Source organism: Myotis nattereri (genome assembly GCF_964212035.1).
Source record: "Myotis nattereri genome assembly, chromosome: 18".
NCBI lineage: Eukaryota > Metazoa > Chordata > Mammalia > Chiroptera > Vespertilionidae > Myotis > Myotis nattereri.
This window is the reverse complement of record NC_138093.1, coordinates 3,605,375-3,623,865: the sequence shown is the minus strand read 5'-3', so window position 1 is coordinate 3,623,865 and position 18,491 is coordinate 3,605,375.

Here is an 18,491-nt window from a genome sequence, read left to right as displayed (position 1 = left end):
AAAAAAAAAAAAAAGTTACCCATCCTTAAGATATAAAAGAAAAGAATCAAAAGTGCATATGTTCTCACAAATACAGGTAAATTGATTTCCTCAGTGATAAACACCTAACTTGCAGTCTCATTACATATACATAGCAATGACCAATTCTCCTAGCTATACAAACATAACACCCGATTCCTGACAGATGATGCCTTAGTCTTGAACAGGACTTGCCTCCTTGTTAAAAGCAAATCATTTTCTTGCCATGTCTCCTACCTATTTCTGATTTCCCAATGTCCATTCTGCCCTATTTATTTCCTTCTGCTATCCTGGGACCTGTGCGTGTGATTGGTTGCATGGCAAGAGGAAGAAAGGTAGCAGGTGACAGTCAGGTTGCTAATCCACGGAGTAAAGATTGGGGGTCTTCTGGGTTACCCAGGTGGCCGTGTTGGAATCTGGAGACTGAATTTCACCCAAGAGAATGGAAGCACCAAGGGGACAAGAATACTTATCTGTTTTCATTTCATTTTATTTGCTTCCTTCCATGTCATGTAAGTAGTGAGTGCAGTGGAGGCAACGACTGGAAAGCAGCCCGAGCTGACAGATCTCTCCGGAGGTGGCTCTCGGCACCTGTTTTAGTTACTAGTTTCCATCTTGATGAACATTTTATAAGATTTGACTCCGTCCTAAAGAATTGAAAAATGACATGACTCACATACAGCTATGTTCGTAGAGTGTAATGTTGGGGCAGGGGTGGAGGGGGAATAGTAGGAAGCGTTGGTTAAGAGAAGGAAAAGACACACTTCTTTGGCTAAGATTCAACTGAATAATCCAGTCAGTGCAATCTATCTGGCGTTCATTTAGTCATTTATTACTTAATTTTAACTTAATGTTAGAGATACATGTTGCTATTTTGTATTTTATTATCTAAAGCAATATGCATCTTTGTCTTATGTCAGTGTCATAATTATTATTAATAATGAAAGCCACACTTTTAAAAGGTATTTCCATTTGAGATTTTTCTATCTTGAAATTTCCTAAAGCAGAGTCTACCTGAATAATTGACACTATTTAAATGTTGGGAGCTTCTAACTAGCTTTTTCCCTAATGTAATAATAGATTCAAGTTTTTAAAAAAATCTTTATTGTTGAAAGTATTACATATGTTCCCCTTTTTCCCCCATTGACCCCTTCTAGTCCGCCCCCACCCCCGGCCTTCACCACACTATTGTCTGTGTCCATGGTTTAAGCATATATGCAGACAAGGCCTTTGGTTGATCTTTTCCAACTCACCCACCCAACCCTGCCTTCCCTCTGAGATTTGACAGTCTGTTCCATGCTCCTGTGGGTCTGGATCTATTTTGTTCATCAGTTTATGTTGTTCATTAGATTCCACATATGGATAAGATCATGTGATACTTGTCTTTCTCTGACTGGCTTATTTCACTTAGCATGATACTCTCTGGGTCCCTCCACGCTGTCTCAAAGGGTAAGAGATCCTTCTTTTTTTTACTGCTGCATAGTATTCCATGATGTAGATGCCCACAGCTTTTTTAATAAATATTTGCTCTTTAAGAATTTGTACTTGCTCTTTAAGAATTTTCTCCAGAAAAGTCCTGAAATCTAGAAGTTTGAAAAATATTTTGATAATAGACCACCTCCTAAAGAGTCACAGTTCACATTAACATATTTTTTAAATCAAAGGATTCTACAGTCAAAAAAACATTTCATTTTATTCATCCCAGCACTTACAAACTTAATAACTGTTATCTCATCATAGCAATTCCAGCAACTGAGCTTGACACAGGCTATCTGACCACCACCTTCCCCTCCTCCCCACCTCCACCTCACTGCTTGCCAATTCCCCTCAAGCATTTGATGCCCAACATTTTCTCTTGTCATCCCCTGGCCTTGGGCTTCCTTCCTCCCATGGCTCCTTCTTTATCTGAAGAACAGCCCATTATGCCTGGATACAGCTTCTTTCAAGAGGACTTTTTAAAAAAATAATTCTTTATTGTTGAAAGTATTACATATGCCCCCTTTCTCCTCTCCAGCTTTTATTTTTATTTTTTTTAACTTTGAGTTAGGATTGGATTCCTCACCTATTTAGTTATTCGTTCATTCATTCACTTATAACATCCTTTCCTTAGATCTTCTATCTGCTTGTACTTGACACTGTGCTATTTTTCTTAATAGTTCTTGTGAGCCATGAGAGGGAAGAACCAACTCTTATTTATCTTCCTCTCTCCAGCACTAATTTAGAGCCTCGTGCAACAGATGTTTATTGAGTGAATCATTTACTTCTCTTTCAAGACTAAGTATTTCAAACAACTGTCTGTACACACTCTTCATGATAATGATAATGTGCATTTGAATAGCACCTTGAAAGATATGAAAAATGCTTCCACTCTGACCATGTTTGATCCAAATCACCCGTTCAGAGGGCATTAATGGGCTCTGATAGTCCCATTTTTCATAATAGGAAAGGTTGAGGTTCAGAGAGAGTTATTCCAGATCAAACAGCTGGTGCTGAAACTGTAACTCTGGACGTGATTTTCTCCCACAGACCACACCGCCTACTCACGGGAGTGGGGACTGGCCTCCTTAACTCCTTCCTTCCTGAAACCCACCAGACACATTTCCTCACCAAGAAGAGCCTAACCTCCTCAATGCAGACACCTCTGCCCCAGTGAGTCTGACCTTTCACCCCTGAGCTTCAGACCTGGAGTCCTAGCTACCTGCTGTGTAGATCTCCCCTCGGATGTGCGAAACTGCTTCAAAAGCAACATGTCTGAGAATACAACGCATCTTCGCTCTGCTCCCATGCCCTCTGGCTCCCACCCAGACTGGTTGGTCCTCCCGAGTGTACGATCTCTGTCACTGCTGTTTGCCTTGGGGATTTGGAAATTAATGCTCCAGCTGTAGCTCGCTGTTCATCTCTTGGAAATAACCCCCTTTACTGATAAATTGTCATTACTTATTGAAGACCTGTCAAGCTATCATTCATCCCTTCCGGGCTCTGCAGAACAAAGGCATTTCTGAGAATTAAGTGTGGCATGCTGAAAACAGGCCTCTCCCCCCACCCCCTGCAGCGGGAGATGGAGGCGGAAAAATGTCTCAGGGACAACTTGCAGGGATCACAGTTGAGACCTCTAACCAGGAGATTGCTTTATCCCTTCAGTGACTTTTCATCCCTTCAGCGAGTGGAAACGATGTCGCTGTTATCTTTCATCTTGTTGTTGTTTCAGTGAATTTTCTTTATAGTGAGGAGGGCAGTGATGCCATTTGTTTTATTCCTGTTTGTTCCTGGCTGTGCTCCGTGCCTGTCAGTCATTTCGTTTCACTAATAGAATCAGGGCAGCACGATTTCCCCTTGGATTCACCGAGTTTTCTCCTGGTGAGATCTTCCTGCATCGGAGCAACTCCCATGCTACTTAAAAATCTGCTCAAAACCATTAACGATTCCAATGTCATTATTGAAATCATCTTTCAAAGACCAGAAGGTTCAAAATAAGCTCAAAATATAAATGACCTACTCAAGTAAATCACACCTAAAATACATCACTGAGTAAGTAAGACATAAACTATATTAATCAAGTTGTTGCTCTTAATTGGTCTTTAAATTAGATATTTATTTATTTATTTATTTATTTATTTATTTTTCATTGATTTGAGAGAGAGACAGGAAGGGAGACACAGAGATAGAGATAGGTAGAGATAGGTAGAGATAGGTAGAGGTAGAGGTAGAGGTAGAGGTAGAGAGGTAGAGAGGTAGAGAGGTAGAGAGGTAGAGAGGTAGAGGTAGAGGTAGGAGAGGAGAGAGCGATTTGCTGTTGCACTGATTGATTCCTTACTTGGTTGATTCCTGTATGTGCCCTGACCAGGGATGGTCACAGAGCACCGCTGAACCGCGTCCCGCGTTCATAAAGAAAGCCCCTCGGGCGTCTCACTGCGTGAGGACACAGCCTGCTGGCCTGACAGGTCTTTATTGCTTCTCACTCACTCAGGGACTGAGTGCCAGGCCAGTGAGTGCTCCTCTCCCTGCTTCTCTGGGAACGTCCGAGGGGTGATCGATCGTCTGTGGGCCGCAAGGTTTGGAATCCTCACTGTCCGTGAGAGCTCAGAGGGCACCTGGTGATGGATTTGCGCTGCAGGGAGGGCTGTTACGGGAACTCAGTGGCAGTGGCAGGATCGCATTCAGTGTCCTGGCCAAGGTCACGGTGCAGGTGCTTGACGGTCCTGTGGTTGGGACCACCTGTTGTAACTTCCTATGACTCAGCACTAGGTCAGGTGCTTTGTCTCCCCCTTTTAAAATATTGTAACTGAAAGTAATTTCTTTGAGCCTGGCCAGTGTGGCTCAGGGGTTGAACATCGACCTGTGAACCAGGAGGTCACGGGTTCAATTCCCAGTCAAGACACGTGCCTAGGTTGTGGGCTTGATCCCCAGTAGGGGGCGTGCAGGAGGTAGCTGGTCGATGATTCTCTCTCATCATAGATGTTTCTATCTCTCTCTCCCTCTCCCATCCTCTCTGAAATCAATAACAAATAAAATAAAATAAATTTCTTCAAAAGGAAAAGTTTAACAGCTAAAAGCCACATCTACCAAGTTCTGAGGGGAGAATGGAAACCACTATAGGTTAAGTAAAACCCTAGGGAGGCATACGCTGTGTGTCTAATTAGTCCACAGCCTTCTAAGTTGAGATGCATCATGGGAGACTGTGCTTGGAGCAAAGCTGCTTCCATCCTTTAGTAATGATATACTTTATGATCATTAAAATATTAAAGTCCTAGAAAAATGTTACACCACAGAATTCACAGTGTAATTCTCCTTCTATAGGTAAGTCTCTGGAAAAAGGACATATTTTAAAATTCATATTATGTTTTAACAATTTTTTCCCCTCCTGTTGTGCTCATTGTAAGAAAAAAGAAAAATACCTAAAGATATAAAGAAGCAAATAAAAATGACGTAGAACTTCATTACACAAGAAAACACAACCCAGACTTCACTGAAAACGCACACCTCACCCCCTAGGGAGCCGAAGTCCCCCAAAGATACTATAACATGTCAAAGACATTTGGAATTGTTGAAAGCTAACAAAAATTTAAGCTAATTTTTCAAGTAAGATAACTAATTTTTTTTCAGAGTTTACTCAAATTACTTCTTGTTTGTTTAATGTGCAGCAAGCAGGTATAAGCAAAGATAGTTGCTCTGGAGAATTGACTGGAACAGAGGTGAAAAGCTAACCCTAACCAGGTGACGCCAATGATTCTTAGGGCTTTGGTGTGAACATTCCTATTCAGAACCAAACTCTGTTGACATTGTGGTCATTAAAAGTTTATAAAGATCTTCATGGAGCCTGTTTCCATAGACCAGTAATATTTCTTGTCGAGTTTTGAGTCCTAATATTGTTCCGGACAGGGGGTGGGGTGGGGGGTTGGGGCGGGGGGGGGCACATGAGGACTCTAAGCATATGCCTTCAAGACGTGAAAAGTGACCTCCAAATCCTAGCTCTGCCCAGAGGCTGCGAGTTTCACCCCTAATGTGGAAGGAGGTTAGATGAGAGGTTGTTTTGTTTTCTTTTGTCTTGTTTTTTGCTTGATACCCTTGGGGATGGATTTTATTTATAGAAGTTGATATTCAGAAGTTTACTTTAATCTTTACGAATAGTCACCTAGTTAAATTTATAATGAGAAAAACAGTTCATTTTTAATCTTCAAAGCTCAGTTTACTTACCTCATTCTACTTCTAGCTCTAGCAAAAATCTCAAATTATATTAAAGGTCTTTTCACAAATGTCTTGTCTCATTTATAAGGTTAGTTACAAACATTTAAACATTTTAAACCAGACATAGAAAAAAAATATTTAAATTTATTTTCCTCTATTTTCCAGTTTTCTGACTATAATTTCTGACCTATTAACTACTTCTTGTAAAGCTAATATATTACATTTATAAAGTGAAACTAGAATTCTCCTTAAAATTTCTATACATTTTTAATTTAAAAATAGTAACAGCCATTTGCCCCCCCACCCCCAAAGCTAATGTAAGATTAAAAATAAAAATAAAAACAGAGAGGAAAAGCTGCAGCCCCAATTGAGCCAGAGCTGGAAATAAATTATCTGCTCTGGGAAAGGTCTGAGATCATAAAGTTACTAATTAGTGAAGGAATATGAGACAAGGCTGGAATTATTCATTTCAGTTCGATACTATATTAGTTAAATATTCTTTCTAAAATCTTTAAAGCAGCCTTTTCTTATTTTAAGCATTAATGCTTGCATTTGTTTTCTACGGATGTATACAAACTACCATAAATTTAAAATTGTTGTTGACTGATTTTAGAGAGAGGAAGAGAGAGATCCATTTGTTATTCCATTTATCTATGCACTCATTGGCTGACTCTTGTATGTGCCCTGACCAAGGTTTGAATCCACAACCTTGGCACATTGAGACGATGCTCTAACCAACTAAGCTCCCCGGCCAGGGCCAAACTGCCATAAAGTCAGCAGCATAAAACAACACATTGATTATCTCAGTGTCCATGAGGCAGGAGTCAGGCCACAGATCAACAGAGTCCTCTACTCGGGCTCTTACCGAGTGGTAATCCAGGAATCAGCCAGGCTGCAGTCTCCTCAGAGGCTCAACTGCAAACCTTAGCTTTCCAATATATCTACAAAGATTAAATCGCGTCATTTTTGTCTGGTTAAAGATTTGAAGAATTTATAAACATCTTTCATAGTTTAAACTATCATAATTATTTTTAATGAGAAAAGATGATAACAAAAAGATCATGCTCAAAATGATCTCTTTGAATATTGTCGGTTTCTTTCTTTTAAATATATTTTCATTGATTTCAGAGAGGAAGGGAGAGCGAGAGACAGAAATATCAATAATGAGAGAGAATCATTGATTGGCTGCCTTCTGCATGCCCCCCACTGGGGATTGAGCCCGCAATTCAGGCATGTGCCCTTGATCAGGAGTAGAACCATGACCTCCTGGGTCATGGGTCAACACCCAACCACTGAGCCACCCTGGCCACGCTGGTTTCTTTCTTTGATCATCTTCCTGCTTGGTCATTAACGGTATCCACGGCTCTGTAGCCTCAGCCGGACTTCCTACTCTACTTTGGAATTACTCAGGAGACCCAGTGCCCGCTACATCTTGGGATGCGATTTGGCATTGTAACACACCTCACGCTAGGAATGTTTTCCCTTCTTCTGTCTGGTTTTCCCTGTGCTCTGTCTCATCTCATTACTTCTCCATTTCATTCTGCGATGCCACATTGCAGGCTTTTACCTAATTCCCAGTGCACTGTCATCTGCTCTTTTCTCTTTAGTCTTGCTGCTTCTTAAGCAGTGCCCTCCCATGGAATCACTTTCCCGTGGCATCGCTGTGTGCCAGGTGTATGATACCGACTTGTCGTGCTGCCAGATGAATCTTGTTTAATTTTCTCCTTAACCTTGCCTAGAATGTATAGAACAGCACATGTTCAAAGTGCATTGAACAGCAGGAGTAAGGCATTGTTTTTGCAGGGAAAAATGGAGCAGTACATGGAGAGCCCATTTCATGTGAACTTAGACGTACTGCTGCTCTGCCACAGGTGGCTGTCGGCAGGTGATTAGCAATAGGAAGACACGAGGTGGTTCTAGAAATGAGGGCGCTCAGCACAGCAGCCTTTCAGATAGACTAGGAAGAAGCTCTCAGTGGACGGGCTTGCAAAGTGTGATTCTGAACAGCAAAGCAAAGGCTAGCATCACAGACACTGAGTGAGTGTCCCGCTTCATACATCCAAATGCAAAAATCCACGAGACGTCACTCCCTTTGCACCCCCACATTCTCTTCATAAGTTTCTAAACATAGAGAAGAATATTCTCTGGAAAAGTATGCGTATCTTTTTCATTTTTATCTGAAACCTATGTTATTTACTCTTAGCCTTACACAGTTTGAATTATTTTTAAAATTTTACCCTAATAAATAGCTATCTGATGTGATTCCTTTTTTTGTTTAAACCTGAATATTCTAAAAGTTGACAGTAATAAAAAAACTAAGTCATATTTTATTTGTTATAAAGGCAAGAATCTACACTAATAAAAGAGAAACATGGTAATTGGCGTACGACCGCTACCCTTTTCATTGGCTAATCACCAAGATATGCAAATTAACTGTCAGCCAAGATGGCGGCCGGCAGCCAGGCAGCTTGAAACTAACATGAGGCTTGCTTGCCTCAGTGACGGAGGATCATTGGAGGAAACCAACGTTCCCCGCCTGCGACTGCAGGCCTCTGAGCGGGCAGTTTAAGAAACATTGTAACAAATACCACCGGACTTCAGCCAGCAGATTCGCAACATTGTAAGCAAAGGCCAGAAACCTACTTTCAGCCGCGGAGGCCTAAGAGCTGGGGCCAAGCCTCAAGGTAAAGCTGGCCCAGAATAAAAAAACAAAAAGAAAAAGAAAAAAAGGAGCGGTTGGGAACTTCAGTCACTCCCAGCCTGAAAACAACCCTCAGCCCCTCACCCAGACTGGCCAGGCAACCCAGTGGGGACCCCCACCCTGATCCAGGACACCCTTCAGGGCAAACCAGCCGGCCCCACCCAAGCACCAGGCCTCTACCCTATATAGTAAAAGGGTAATATGCCTCCCAGCACTGGGATCAGCGTGACAGAGGGCAGCACCCAAACCCCCTGATCGCCCTGCGGCTCTGTATGTGACAGGGGGCGGGGCCCCAACCCCCTGAGCAGCTCTGCTCTGTGCCTGATGGGGGGAGCTACCCAACCCCCCCCCCCCACGGGCCCTGCTCTGTGTGTGATGGGGTAGAGCCATAACCTCCCCATCGGCCCTGCCCTGAGTGTGAGAGTGGCGGCTCCCCAACACCCTGATCCGCCCTGCTCTGTGGGTGATAGAGGGCGGTGCCCCAACACCCTGATGGGCCCTGCTCTGTGTGTGACGGGGTGGCGCCGCAACCTCCCCATCGACCCTGCCTTGAGTGTGACAGGGGACGGTGCCCCAACCCCCCAATTGGCCGTACCCTGATCGTGACTGAGGGTGGCATCACAACCTCCCAATCTGCCCTGCTCTGTGCATGACGGGGCGGCGCCCCAACTCCCCAGTCGGCCCTGCTCTGAGCCTGACCAGGGGCTGCACCTAGGGATTGGGCCTGCCCTCTGCCACCCGGGAGCAGGCCTAAGCCAGCAGGTCGTTATCTCCCGAGGGGTCCCAGACTGCGAGAGGGCACAGACCGGGCTGAGGGACCCCCCTTCCCCCCGAGTGCACAAATTTTTGTGCACCGGGCCTCTAGTTTAAATATAATGTGCCAAAAATCAGGTATAGTTCAAAGTGGAAAGAAAACATACATAGTGTGTGTGTGTGTGTGTGTGTGTGTGTGTGTTTTCAACAGTGCTCAGTACTAATTGTATATTCAAGAACATTATGATCGATTTAATTAGGGATAGCTATATATATATAAAAGGCTAATATACTAAGTGTCCGTCCGGGTACTGATATCACATAGCAATTCTTGGCTTCCTTTCCCTAGCAACTAGCCTCCTTGGAGTTTCTTCAGCCCAGGAACATGACTTGCTTCATAGCTGGGTGGAAATATTTTACACTGTAACCAAATGTCTGTGAAGCATTTTCCAGTGCCTCATCTCACTTGATCCTCACAGAAGTCCTGGAGTAGGTAGATAGGAGACTCAGTGGAATCCTATTTTCATTAGACAGAAAACAGAGATTTAGAAAGCTTAGAAACTTGACCCAACTGAAAAGAAGTAAGAAATGATGGACCTTGAAAATGACTTCAGGTTTTCTCACTGCACAGAATATAGTCAAACACTGCTGCAGCTAAATATTTTACCCTTTGTTGTCCCTGCATGATCTACACTAATAATCTGCTTTGTGTTGATATTTACTGCTGTGTTGCTGACAGTTACCTGAAAGAGAATTTGGGGTGTTTCACTGGGCTGGAAAAAGTATAGCTACATCAGAAAGCAGGTCTAATTAAGCAAGTTTATTCTATATATTTAAAAGGTTAAGTTGACTCGCACATGCACAGTACATATAAAGCTCTTGCTGGTGTCAGTCGCACAGGTGTGTTTCCATCTGTCATTGTTGATCGTGAATTTGGTTGACACATCTATTATAGAGAAAGGGAGAATAGCGATATTAAAATATTTCTTATAACTAATTTCCTTTCAGTGTGCATGAATTTGTGCATCGGGCCACTAGTGTTATAATAAAATGGAATCTAATACATTTTCATCCAAGAAAACAAATTTTCTTGACCATAACTTTGGCAAGTTCATCCAGATCTGCATAAATACTCCTAGTGACTCAGAGTTTCTATTTCACAATATGATTCCCTGTGGTTGGGTCGTTCTATTTGTGTACCTTATTAAATTTTAATTTTTATAGAAATAAACCTGCTTCCTTAAACTAACCATTAATTGACTCTAGTTCCACCTTGGAATTATCCATTTAAATCTGTTTCATACACAGTCCCTACCTAATAATGTTTAAAAATCATTTCAACTCAAGACATGTTCACATTAAAGGTCTAAAAAACTTTCCAGTAATTTAAACTATGCTTTTCTGCATACAATCGGGCTGGCCATTACCCTGCCTATAGGAGTGGAGATTAAAATCACACACAGTAACAAAATAAAATAAAATAAAATAAAATAAAATAAAATAAAATAAAATCACACACACTAGCTTAGGCTAAGATTACAAATAGCCATCATTTTGTTTCCTTTGTTCTGACTTTGTTTTTTGGGTTTCTGGGGGGCTTTTTGGTATAAAGCTTTCAAGATAAGTCTTTTGAATTCTAACATTTATATTTGACATTTTCTATAACCTTCATGCTGAATTCATTTAATTATTTGTTGCATAACTACTCATGGCCAGCACTTCCCCCGGTGCTGCCGGTGTATTGCGAGCAAGGACACTGGTCACGATGACCTTGTAGTCTCTATGAGGAGTCAGACATTAACCAAATGATCACAGCAAAATGTATAATCACAAACTGAGATAAGTGCTGCAAAGAACAACATCCAGTTTCTTGCACACTTTTGTAATTATTACAATTAAATTTCCTCTTGTTAGCTTTACCCTATGCTTCTACTCTGGGGGTGTTTTTGAATCTGGATTATTTTATCCAGCATGTTAGTGACCCTCTTAGCTCTGTGTCATCTGAAATCATAATAAGCATGAGCATGGCCCTATGTTCTTTGCCAAATCACTTCTCCCTTTGAATCTCAGTTTCCATGTCTTGTTAAAGATAATCACGTTGTCCCAGCTTTCAGCACAGGCTGTGAGGAGGATCAAATGCGGTCTTTTACCTGAAAGCTCTTTTGTGAACTGTAAAACGCTATGCAATGTCGGGCATTATTACTCATCTGAGCTAACAGACCCAAAACCCAAGCCTTATTCGTGTCACCAAAGCTTTCATTCATTCATTAGCCAACAGTCATTAGGTGTATTTGCTCAACCACTTAAAATGTACCCAATTGTGTAAGCATTGGGCCTGAGTTTCTCCATGTTGTCCATAAAGATATTGTGTCATAGAGTCCAAACGGCTTGCTGAAATCAAACTATAAAATGTATCTACAGGATGTCCCCCAAAAATGTATATACACTTAACAGCTGATTATGTTGTATTTGAAAATAGAATGTATTTTAATAAACACTGCCCTTATCATTATTCAAAGTGTGTATACATTTTTGGATCACCCTGTATTTCCCTGATCTTTCACTTTTTTTAACATGCATTCAATTAGTTAATAAAACAAAGTAATACCATTTGGGTCCTCTTTCTTCTCACCCTTTTCAGTACTGTAGCCACCACATGTCGAAGAATCCATGGGAAAACGCCTGCCAACCTTTAATGTGCTTCACCTACTCTTTTAAAAGTTCGGTACTTTATGGAATGCTCCTCGTTTATTATGCAAATGGACAAGCACTAGTACATGTTTCTCCTTTTCCACTCTTTAAGTTTTGTTTCCAGTTCCAAAGATAACACTTCCTTTTTCTTTCATTTCATACTGACTGCAGGTGGATTCTTCTTAATGAGCAAGTGGTAGGGTAGCACACTGGGGAGATCAGAGACCTGAACGTGGCTTTTAAATAAACTTTCATCCATCCAGAGGGTCCTGTTGGGAAGCTGAGTTATAAAGCAGATCTTAGCAATTACTCCGTTTTAATAAAAATATATGATTTCTGGTATATCCTGTAATAATTAAATCTCAAAGGTTAACATTCTTTGCTGACTATATTCCTTTGAACAGCAACAGATTTTTTAAAAAGAACATGTATTTTGACAAATGTCAAAGTTCTACTTTCTACTGTTTCACTCAAAACTACACCAAAACCATAACATTTCTTGGAATCTATGTGCTCCTTTTGCTGGAGGGGATCAAAATGATCTAATGGGTAAGCAAAGCAATCAAGACAGTAAATCAACAACTTCACAATCCATATTTTCTCTAAATTGACCAATATAGAGATTTTTATTGAGGTGTGGCTTATCTATGCACATTCTGATATTTAATGTTTTCAGATGTTGAACCTCAGAGAGAAGGTGGGGGAGGTTGGGTGAGTGGAAGAGATCAATCAAAGAACTTGTTTGCAAATATGCAGAACCCAAGGACACAGACAACACTGTGGTGGAGGCCTGGACGGGGAGGACTGGCTAGAAAAGGTCAATGGGGGGGGGGGGGGGACAGGGGGACATATATAATGCTTTCAACAACAAAGATTTTTTTAAAAAAAGGATTCCTTTGCCTGCAAGCAGACTTAAGCGGTCATTGGTGGATAACTGGTGGACGATATTACAGGCTACTGCAATAATTTAGGTGAGAGATGGTGTTAACTTGTATTAGGGTAAAAGCAGTAGAAGGGGCTGCTTACACTCTATGTGTTTTAAAATAACTTTAATTACAACAACTTTCAAACAAAGTAAAAATGACAGATAACATGATAATGACCTTATATACCCATTACCCATAAAGAATCATCAAGATTTTGTCACATCTGCTTTATCCTCTTCTTCCTCACAAAGTATTTAAAGCAATTTCTAAATATCTTGTACTTTCCCTCTCTAATTGCTTTCCTATAAATTCCGAAGCGACAGAGTTATGACCAACAAAAAAGATAATATTCCTTAGTATCCTATAATTTCATAATCAGATTCCTTCCGTTGTCTAAATATGTATTTATACAGTTGTTTTATTGGAATTGGGCTCTAAATAGATTTCTTCCATGGCTCTTAGATCTCTTTGCTGTAGAACAGGTGCGACATCATTTGTTTCATGTAAGTCTAGTGGACAGCATAGAGTGGCACAGTCCAGGTGGTCCTCAGACAGCTCGGATGGAGACACACACTTCTTTGAGAACAGGGTCTGCTCTACTCTCTGCAGTTAGGGAGCAGGGTTCCACGCCGGGGCCATGAACTGCCCTCTCTAAGACCACGTGGAGCCAACACTGCCATTAAGTGACATGACAGATCCTGTTCCCATGCCTGGTTGCCTACTTGGTATGATGGTCACATTCACATTCGGTGAAATATGTCAGGTCTTAATGCTACACTCGAGAGCTAGAAGAAGTGGTTACAAAACAGTGTGATGAATACTCCAAGACAGTCCTTAGAAACAAAGGAGAAAGCCACCGATTTTCAGGGGGGCGGGGGGTTGGTAGGTTTTAAGAGGTGAAGACTTTGGCTCTAATTCTGCATGTGTGAGGGCTGAGAGCCATTGCAATGAGCCACAATGCGCAATGCAATCTTTATACCAAGCAGTTGCCAGACACAGCCATAGGTTTTAGTGAAACAAGCAATATTTTTAAAAAATATGTTTTCTGCTTCCTTTGAGTGTGCTGTGTGAAAAGATAGGGACAGCGGGAGACAGGCCAAGTCGAGACAAGAGCAATTTGAGCTGAGCCCACTCAGTGTGAGAGCATTTAATTCGGAATCTTCACATAATTTCCTTTTATTTAAACCATTATTAAGAGATATCCTCCAGCTTATCCCGTGTGAATTTTAAGCCTCGGTGGTATTAGCTTTGAACCAGACAGAGCACTTCTGGGATTATATTAATTTAGGCAGTAGTTCCTGCTAGTGGGCATTTGATTGCCCACAATGCAGAAGGATTTACTTACAGTCTTGATTTGTTGGCAAATTTATTAGGTAAAAATCCCCTGATATTGCTGGTCGTTGTGCATTCCAAATTTTTTTTGAATTTGTGAGCCATTTCTCTCTGTGTCTGAACTTGGGAGATCTTTCTATAACTAGAAAAGCACAGGTGTTAGCTGCAAAAGAGCATTCGCTGCTGTGCAACTGGACCCTGAGCTGGTGTCTCCGATGCTCAGTTGCAACAAGTGCTTCGATTCCTTTTCAATTTCCGTTTTGCTTTGTCACCTCCCAGTCAGTCAATAGAAGAGGAATCACAAAATAAATACAAGTTATCTCAGCAGAGGCAACCCCTTGACCTCCTGAAGACCAACATGATTAGATGATACGCCTGGATATTTTTAGGTAAATTATAAAATTTCCTTTGCAAATAAATTGCCCTACATTTGTCTTTAGAACAAGGCAATTGGCATACAATGTATTGTAGCTTTAATTTTTAAACAAAAAACATGTATAGATGTATATGGACATATATTTCACATGCCAGAGTATATTTAGGCCAATTCTATTTCTGAATCCAGCCAAATCCTCATAAAACCTGTTTTGACAAATCCTGCACTACAGACTGTATAACCCACTGCTAACCTGTAGCATCTGATATTTCGAGGTGGTGGTACAATTTTTATTCAAAATTAAGGGCCCCAAGTTGTCAAAACCTAAAGCCCCTAGCATTTACAATTTTGTGATCGTGGTATTAGAAGTAGAATTTACTTAACCTTTGCAGTGTCCTAGGACATACAGATTAAGTCCACATAAATGTCAGTCTCTGGGTCTCAGGAGAGAACACTGTCTTTCAGGCCAGCACAGTCGCTGGGAAAGGAGACGAGGAATACCGGGAGCACAGTAACAAAGGGCTGCCTCATAGCCTAAGAGGAGAACCATCCAGATATTTGTTCCTGAGGTCTCCAATGGCATCTCTTCATAGCTAACGGCTGTGGTGGTAATTTGCCCCCCAGCCCAGATTTCTGTCTCTATTTCACTGCTTTTCCCTTAGACATTCCAAGACAGACACCTGGCAATGGGAGGACCCTCACTGGGAAAGTAGCAACTGGAATATCTGATGCCACGGAGAAAACCAAGCACACAGAAAGGAAAGACAAGAAGTGAAATTTAACCAGAACTCTATACCTGTGTGTATTATTCTAAACACACATAGCAAAGTTTTTGTATTTCTAATGGTGTATATGCAATCAGTGTTCCCCAGACTGTGTTTGAGATCAAAGAAAGCATTGGGTTGGATTCTAGTCCCAGGTCTGCCACCAGAGAGCTCTGTACATTTTGACAAGTGATTAAACCTCTCTGACCGTCAGGTGACTTAGGCTCCACCCAACTTGGTGACTGCGAGTAGCTCTCATCTGAGGTGCCGGTCCTGTGTTTAATCTGGGAGCCCGAAGAGGAGAATTACTTCTATTTGAGTTACTGCAACTCCTGATTCCAGTCTCATCCCACTTGACAATTTCCAGGTTGTCCACACCCCTCCAAAGCAATCTCTTTGTAATGGAAATATTCTCGATGGTTTTCAAATGCTTCAATAACACCCTGCAGCCCTAATAAAAAAAAAAAACCCACATCTTTATCGAGATACTAGAGGCCCTGTGCACAAAAATTTGTGCACTCATGGGGGGTCCCTCAGCCCAGCCTGTGCCCTCTCGCAGTCTAGGACCCCTCGGGGGATGTCCACCTGCTGGTTTAGGCCCACGGAGGGTCGAGCCTAAGCTGGCAGTCAGACATCCCTCTGACAGCCCGGGAGCCCTCATGGGATGTCCACTTGCCAGCGGGGAGCAGGACTAAGCTGCAGTTGGACATCCTTAGCGCTGCTGAGGAGGTGGAAGAGGCTTCTGCCACCACTACTGTGCTGGCAACCATCAGCCTGGCTTGTGGCTGAGCAGAGTTCTCCCTGTGGGAGCGCACTGACCACCAGGGGCAGCTCCTGCATTGAGCGTCTGCCCCCTGGTGGTCAGTGTGTGTCATAGTGCCAGTCATTCCCAGTCTTTCTGCTGTTAGGGTCAATTTGCATATTACCCTTTTATTATATAGGATGTGTAATGGGCATTTTATGGCCAGCCCCTCTTTGCTTCTCTTCATCTATTCTTTTAATCATATTTTTATTGATTTCAGAGAGGAAGGAGAGGGAGAGAGAGGTAGAAACATCAATGATGAGAGAGAATCATGGATCAGCTGCCTCCTGCACACCTCACACTGGAGATTGAGCCCACAACCTGAACGTGTGCCCTGACTGGGAATCAAACCATGACCTCCTGGTTCATAGGTCGACACTCAACCACTGAGCCATGCTGACTGAGGTCTCTCCATCTATTTTTTATCCCTCCTCACTAGACCTCATCCATAATAACCCCACACTGTCTCAGCAAAGCTCTCTCTTTTCTCTTCTGTTCCTTTGTAGTGTATGTCCTTTCCACCTAACACAGCATCACTGATCACTCCTGTTTGTCAACTCTTGTTAGTCCTCTGTGCCTCAGTCCCTAAGCCTGTCTTCCCTGAGACAGAGCCTCCTTGATCCTGCTGATGTACTACGGAGTCTACCAAGCAGTATCTTTATGGATCTGCTCACCAACTATACTAGCGATCTGAGAGCACTGATTTAGAGTATGATCTATTGGGTCAGATGACCTAGGTTCAAATCCAGCCTACCACAAACTGTAACCCTAGGCAAGTTTTTTTAACCTCTTCTATTGTCAGCTGCTTTACATGTGAAATGGGAAGTAATCATTTGTTCCAAGCTATTGGGAATGTTATGACGGTTAGAAAACAAACAAGCATAAAACCAAGTATGCAAAAAAATAAAAATCAAATCAATGGGAAAAAAATGTCCTTAGGTGAGGATTTAAAATAGTAAAATAAAATAACAAAATAAAATGTCTACACCAAAAAAAAATTAATATTGAGAAAAAAATATTCATATTGAGATTTTGAGGTGAAAGCTTCATAAATGTTTAGGCTGTGTTGGAAACATGAAGACTATAAAGATGGTTTAGTGAATAAACTTAAAAATGATAAGCCTGTAACTTCAACATATGAAATGCCAGCCATGAGAAGCAAATTCTTCATTTTTACATAAAAATTCTCTTGTTCTTTAGTGTGATTTACTTTACCATGATGTCTGTGGGTGGGGACTGTCAGTATGACAACGCAGTTAAAACGTATTTAACATAAAGTGAAGTCGTCTGGTTTGGGTTCCTTGTCTTATTAAAGTTTTATATTAATGGCCTGTCACCTAAAAATGTATGGTTAAAAATGATACATCGTCGCCTTGAACTCCGGATAAACTCATATTACAGGACATTTTATTAACTCATTTATAGTGCCTCCTGGCCTTCCACCATAACAGACTTCCTCCAGGCGTTTTCGGGGACCTGGGAAGAGGCCTGCGTCAGGAGCTAGATGGGCCCATGGCAATCACGGAATTCCAGGACACACTGTGCAGATGAGGAAAGTACCATCCTCTCCCCCAGCTTTCCTAGGCGCTCCCTTTCACGGTTTCTGCTTCCACATTCCTCAATTATTTCATTGTACCTCTGGCCAGGGTAGATTGTTTCAGAAGGTGATGTCTAGGAAGCTTTTCTTTTTAAAATATATATATATATATATATATATATATATATATATATATATATATATATATATATATATATAATCTGTCTTTCTTGATTTCAGAGAGAGCAAGGAAAAGGGAGAGAAATAGGAACATCCATGATGAGACAAAATCCTAGATGGGCTGCCTCCTGCACGCCCCACTCTGGGATGGAGCCCACAACCCGGGCCTGTGCTCCTGGTTCACATGTTGATGCTCAACCACTGAGCCATGCTGCCGGCAGGGCAAGGAAGCTTTTCTAATAAAATGTTCCCTAACACTCAGGCTCAACTGCGTACCCCTCCCCCGATATTCCCATGCCCACCTGTGCTCACCCCTATCACTGCAGTTACCACATTGCACTCAGCTGTTTATTAGTGTGGCTCCTGCATTGGTTATCTTTGTTCTCCAAGCACATGACACGGTACTGGGCACATAACGGGTGTCTGAGTCCATAAGTGGTTCCATGATGGCATAAGCCAACGCTTATCAAGCTCAATATTGTATTGGAGGCCGTGTATCAGTGGTATATAAAGAACAGAATCCCAGAGCCTTATCTTTAGACAGTAAGAAAGTCAGAGCATTATTTTTATTTTAAAAGAGACATGAATAGATAATGAAGTGAACTATAAAATGTGTAAACATCTTTGAGTTACATCCTTAGAATTCAAGGCAAGCTATTTTGAGCTTCCCCCCTCTCCCACCCCAATCTCTGCATAGAAGTCTGTAGAGGCTCACACTAGACCTTT